Source organism: Suricata suricatta, chromosome 7 (genome assembly GCF_006229205.1).
Source record: "Suricata suricatta isolate VVHF042 chromosome 7, meerkat_22Aug2017_6uvM2_HiC, whole genome shotgun sequence".
NCBI classification, from domain to species: Eukaryota; Metazoa; Chordata; class Mammalia; order Carnivora; family Herpestidae; genus Suricata; species Suricata suricatta.
The window spans coordinates 23,419,377-23,425,803 of NC_043706.1; positions in this window are offsets into that span (position 1 = coordinate 23,419,377).

Below are 6,427 nucleotides of genomic sequence, written 5' to 3' on the forward strand. Positions count from 1 at the left end.
GTCTCTTGATTTGACATCCAGATGGACTACAGGCACATGAAACGATGCTCAACATCACTCATCATCAGGGAAACACAAATCAAAACCACACTGAGATATCACCTCATGCCAGTCAGAGTGGCTAAAATATTTTCTAGTTTTAAAGAAGTATGTCTATTAGGTTAGTTTTAAATTCTTGCCTTTGTGTGTTAATATTCTGGTGGAATCTTAAATCCTGTATATTCTTTTTCTTTCAAAGAGGTAGAGTTCTTTAACTATCTTGTTGATTTGGCTCTGAGCTGGTCTTCTCAGAGGTTTTTAGTGTTTCCTCAAGGGCTGATGGGGGAGGGGGCGTGGGGAATGAGGGTGATGGGCATGGAGGAGGACATTTGTGAGGAAGAGCACTGGGTGTTATATGGAAACCAACTTGAAAATAAACTATAAAAGAAAACACACACACACAAAAAAAAATAAAACATAATTCCTCAACCTTGGGTGGTTGGTGGAGGAGGGATGAAGGTAAGCAACACTCTGAGGGTTTTTAGTCTCAAAAGATTTTAAGCTCTTTACCCACACTGAACTTCTCAATGTCTGATTTTACTCCTGTGGACCAGAGTTTGGGGGTAGGAGCAGAATCCCAAAGGTTCTTTTCCCATTTTATTGATTTGCTCCAAGGAAAGTCACGTTTTTCCACAGACACCGAAGTCCACAAAAGCATCTCTTTTCATCCCAGAGGCTCTTAAAGTGTCTGTAAGTGCATGCCTTTTCCAGTTCATGAGGTTTCTTTAGTGGAAAGAGCCTATAGTTAAGACTGACAGCCTCTTGATACAAATTCCACAAGCCAATTTCTGACCCACTCACCTTATTCCAACCAAGTTGGCCTTCTGAGGATCTCTGCTCTGTAGATCTGAGGTGTACCTTTGGGTTTTTCTTGGCTTCACTTGGTTTTTATCCATTCTTAGCTTGTCTGTTATTCCACAAAATGTTACATTTCACTCAACTCATGACTTATCATAGAGAGCTTTCCCATGTCACAGCAATTCTTGGTCTAATTTTTCCTATCTTGACACAAATTTCTGCTCATAGAAGACAGAGATAAAGAGGAGGGGGTGGATAGAATGATTCATCCATAACTGGAGTTTGACAGCACCCCCTCTGCTACCTATCTCCACCCTGCTCAGTCAGATGACAATCTTATTCCTATTGTTCTGTTTCAGAGGAAGAATCGTTTTTTTTTTTTTTAAACTTGTGGGGAAGAGCACTGGGTGTCATATGGAAACCAATTTGACAATAAATTATTAAAAATAAAGAATACGGGAAAAAAAATAAAATTTGGATTCAGACTCAGAGAACACAAGACACAGTGGAAACCAAGGAGGAGATTCAAGCTTTAAATAGGAACATTAAATGAATGTTTGAAGAGTGATGATCAAACCCCCCACCTGCCTGCTTCCCTTGCTCCCTGCCTAGAATACTGGAAGTCAGAGACGTTCCATTTACCTAAGGATGGAAAATTCATCCTTGGAGGAACTTTAAGTTCCCAGCTAAAATACCTTCAGACAAATGTATTTGCCCAAAAGAAAAGTCAGCTTTGTACTGCTTAATCCTTTCCTGAAGCCTACAGTTAGCAAGTTCTGCCCATGCCTACAGAGTGGACACACAATCTTATGACTTTCATATTTCTAGTTAAATATGGCCCAACAGCTAAGGATTACCACACGTTTGAGGATAGCCTCTACTATGAGACTGAAACTGGATTCTTCTCTAGAGGAGACACACCTATGGGGATCAGAAGGGAAAAAGTAGAATTACAATAATATCCTTGGAAAAAAGGAACCATCTTAGAACAAGAAAGAGCTCTTTGAAATAAAAAATATGGAAGCTGAAACAAAACTTCCATTAAGGCTTGAAAGATAAAGAGAATCTCTTAGAAAGTAATAAAAAGACAAAAAGATGAATAGATGAAAGAAAAGATGAGAAAATCAAAGACTGTGTTTGAGAAGTCCAATATCTTTCTGGAGTTCTGGAGGGAAAACCCAGAAAGTAGACTGGAGGAATACTTAAAATAAGGCCCATAAGAAGATTTTCTAGAAATGAAGAACACAATTTTCTAATTTGAATAGGCCCATGAAACCTAGCATAGTGATTGGAAAAAAGTGGGTAAAAACTTCCAGAGAGATGAAAAAGGTGACAAAGGATCAGGAATTAAGATTGTGTATGATTTTTCAATAACAATGCTGAATATTAGATAATAGCAGAATAATATTTTTAAAATTACAGAAAAATTATTTCAATAAATATAGAACTTCCCAAATGATTATCTTGAAGGATGTATAAAATAGGTAAAACTGAAATCATGTCTCCTGAGTGTGAGGCCTGTAGTCCCAAACTGCCTCCTACATATTTTCAATCAGCTTTATTAAGGTATAATTTATGTACCATAGATTTTGCTAATTTTAAATTCTACTATTTAATGAGTTTTGACTCGTGGGTCTCAGCCAGAGGTAATTTTATTTCTCCAGGATATATTCAGCAATGCCTGAAGAACTTGGCTGTCACAACTTGGAAGTTGGTAGAGGGCTACTGATATCTAGTGAGATAAGAGGCCAGGGTTGCTGCTAAACACGTAGGAATGTACAGAATAGCCCTCCACAACAAAAAACTGCATTGCCCCAAATGTCAGTAGTGCCAAGATTGACAAAACTTGATTTTGAAAATATTCATGTAGTCACCACCACAATTATGATACAGAACATTGCCGTGATCTGAGAACGTTCTTGGTACCCCTTTTCAGTCAACTCTATTCCTCCAGTTCCTGGGCTGTGGTGACCACTGATGTTCCTGTCACTAAAGTTTTATCTTTCCTAGAATTCCATATATATGGAATAATATAGTATATGATCTTTTGGTTCTGGGGTCTTTTGTTCATCATATTTGTGAGATTTATCCATGTTGATGCATATGTTAATAATTCACCTCTTTTATTGCTTTGTAGAGTTCTACTATATGAATGTACTAGCATTTGTTTTCTATTCACCTACTGAAGGAAAACTGGAGTTGTTTCCTGTTGGGATGTTATGGATAAGGCTGCTATGAGCACTGGTGAATGTAACTTTGTGTGGACACATGTTTTCAATTCCTGTGGGTAAATGCTTAGGAGTGGAATTGATGGGTTATATGGTTAAGTATATGTTTAGTTATAAGAGAAACTGCTTAATTGTTTTCTAAAGTGGCTGTACCATTTTACATGCCCATGAAAAATATACGCGTTCCAGTTGCTCCATATGCTTGCCAATGCTTCGTGTTGTCAGTCTTTATTTTTAACAATTTTTAATGGGTGTTTTGTGATGTCTCATGTAAGTTTAGTTTGTTTTACTGTGATGAATAATTTGTTAAGCATCTTTTCATATGCTTACAAATTTTTGTGGATCTTCTTTTTCTAAAGTGTTTGTTCAAATATTTCCCCCATTAAATAATAGGTTGTGTATAGTATGTTATTGAATTATAAAAATTCTTTATATATTCTTGATACAGTTTTATTTCCTCAAATACACATATTGCAAATTATTTTCTTCCTAGTCTGTGGCTTGCTTTAGTTTCTTAACAATATCTTCAGAAAAAATATGGCTCTAATTTTGGTAAAGTTCCATTTAATAACTTTTTTTTATAGTTAGTGCCTTTGAGATCTCTGCTTACCCCAAGGTAGCATACATTTTCTTTTGGAAGTTTTATAGTTTTAGCTTTTACAATTAGGTATATGAATTAACACGTGTCTATGGTTTGAGGTAGGGCCATAAGGATATCTGGCTGTTTCGACACCACTTGTCTGAAAAGACTGTCCTTTTGGCATTGTATTACCTTTTGCTTTTGTTGAAAATCAGTTGAGCATTTTTATACATGACTTTATTTCTAGGCTCCCCAATTTGTTCCATTAAACTATGTCAAGTTATCTGGATTACTGTAGCTATGTAGTAAGATTTAAATCAATATAGTGCAAATCCTCAAACTTTTTCTCCTTTTCCAAATTGTACTGTTGTAGGTTCTTTAATTTTCCATATAAACTTAGAATTTTAGAATCAGCTTATCAATTTCTACAAAAAAAATCTTGTATTGAGTCTATAGATCACTTTGGGAAAAATTGGCATTTTATCATCATTTAGTTTTCTTACCCATGAAAGGGCATATATTTCCATTTATATATTTAAGTCTTCTTTTTATTTCTCTCTGCTATGTTTTGTAGTTTTAAGTGTCACATCTTTATCCATAGGTATTTAATGTTTTTGTATTGTAAATGTGAAGTAAAAAAATAATTTTCCAATTGTTTATTGCTCGTATATAGAAATACTATTTCCCCCAGTTCTATTGAGATATAATTGACATATAACATTGTGTACAATGCAATGATTTGATATACATATATATTATAAAATGTTTTACCACAGTAAGGTTAGTTAATAAGTCCTTTACTTCACATATTACCATTTTGTTGTTGTTATTATGGTGAGAACATTAAAGCTCTACTCTCATAGCAACTTATACCATATACAATACAGTATCGTTAACTTTAGTCACAATGCTGTTGTACATTAGACATCTGGAACCAATTCATCTCATAACTAAAAGTTTGTATCATTTGACCAACATCTTCGATTTCTCCCATCCCTTCAGCCCCTAGCAACCTCCATTCTACTCTGTTTCTATGAGTTCAGATTCCACAAAAAGGGGAGATCATACTGTTTTTGGACTCCACATTTAAGAGAGATGGTACAGTTTTATCTTTCTCTGATTTTTTTTCACTTATCATAACACAAAGACATGCCACATATATATACCATACATATCCATTCATCACTCACTGGGCACTTAGGAGTTTCTATGTCTTGGCTGTTGGGAAGTATAGATATGTTCTTGAGATAGTGATTTCATCTCCTTCAGTCATATACCGGTAAGTAGGCTTATTGGATCACGTGGTAGGTCTTTTTCTAATTTGGGGAACAATTTGCATACTGTTTTCCATAATGCCTGTACAAACTTATATTCTAATAAAAAGTGTATGTGGGTTTCCTTTTCTTCACATCCACACCAGCTTTTCCTATCTCTTGTGTTTTTGAAATAACTATCCTAAAAGTTGTGAATTAATATCCCATTGTGATTTTAATTTGTATTTCCCTGATGATTAGTGATGTTGAGCATATTTTAGCATACCTGTTGGCCATTTGTATGTATTTTTTTGAAAATGTCTATTAAGGTTCTCTGCCCACTTTTAATAGGCTTTTTTATATTTTTATTTTTTGCTATTGAATAGTATGAGTTCCTTGTATATTTTGGATACTAACCTCTTATCAGATATATGGTTTGAAAAATTTATTTCCCATTCTGAAGGTTGCCTTTTCATTTTTTTTTTATTGTAAAGAACTTTTTTAGTTTGATAGACTCCCATTGGTTGGTATTTGCTTTTGTTGCCTTTCTTTTGGTATCACGTCCAAAAAACCATTGGCAAGATGGTCTCTTCTAGGAGTTATTTGGTTTCATGTCTCATGTTTGAGTCCTTAATCCTTTCCGAGGTAATTTTTGTGAATGGTGTTAGGCAGGGGATTTGTTTCATTATTTTGCTTGTGGATATCCAGTTTTCCCAGTACCATTTTATTTTTATTTTTTTAGAGAAAGAGAAAGAGCACGAGCAGGGGAGAGGGCCAGAGGGAGAGAAAGAGGAGAAAATCTTAAGGAGTTTCCATACTCAATACAGGAGTCAGATACAGGAAAGAGTATCCAGTGGAAAAAAGACTGCCTCTTTGACAGGTGATGCTGGGGGAACTGGACAGCAACATGCAAAAGAATGAAACTAGATCACTTTCTTACACCATACACAAAGATAAACTCAAAAGGGATGAAGGACTTGAATGTGAGACAGGAAACCATAAAAACCCTAGAGGAGAAACCAGGAAATAGCTTCCTTGACCTCAACTGCAGCAATTTCCTACTCAATACATCCCTAAAGGCAGGGGAATCAAGAGCAGAAACGTATTATTGGGACCTCATCAAGATAAAAAGCTTCTGCATGTCAAAGGAAACATTAAAGGTAATAGCAACTGACAGAATGGGAAAAGATAGTTGCAAATGACATATCAGATAAAGGGCTAGTATCCAAAATTTAAAAGGAACTTACCAAACTCCACACCTGAAAAACAAATAATCCAGTGAAGAAATGGGCAGAAGACATGAATAGACACTTCTCCAAAGAGGACATCCAGATAGCTAACAGGCACATGAAACAATGCTTAGCATCACTCATCATCAGGGAAATACAAATCAAAACCACACTGAGATACCACCTCATGCCGGTCAGAGTGGCTAAAATGAACAAATCAGGAGACTACAGATGCTGGCGAGGATATGGAGAAATGGGCACCCTCCTACACTGTTGGTGGGAATGTAAACTGTTGCAGCC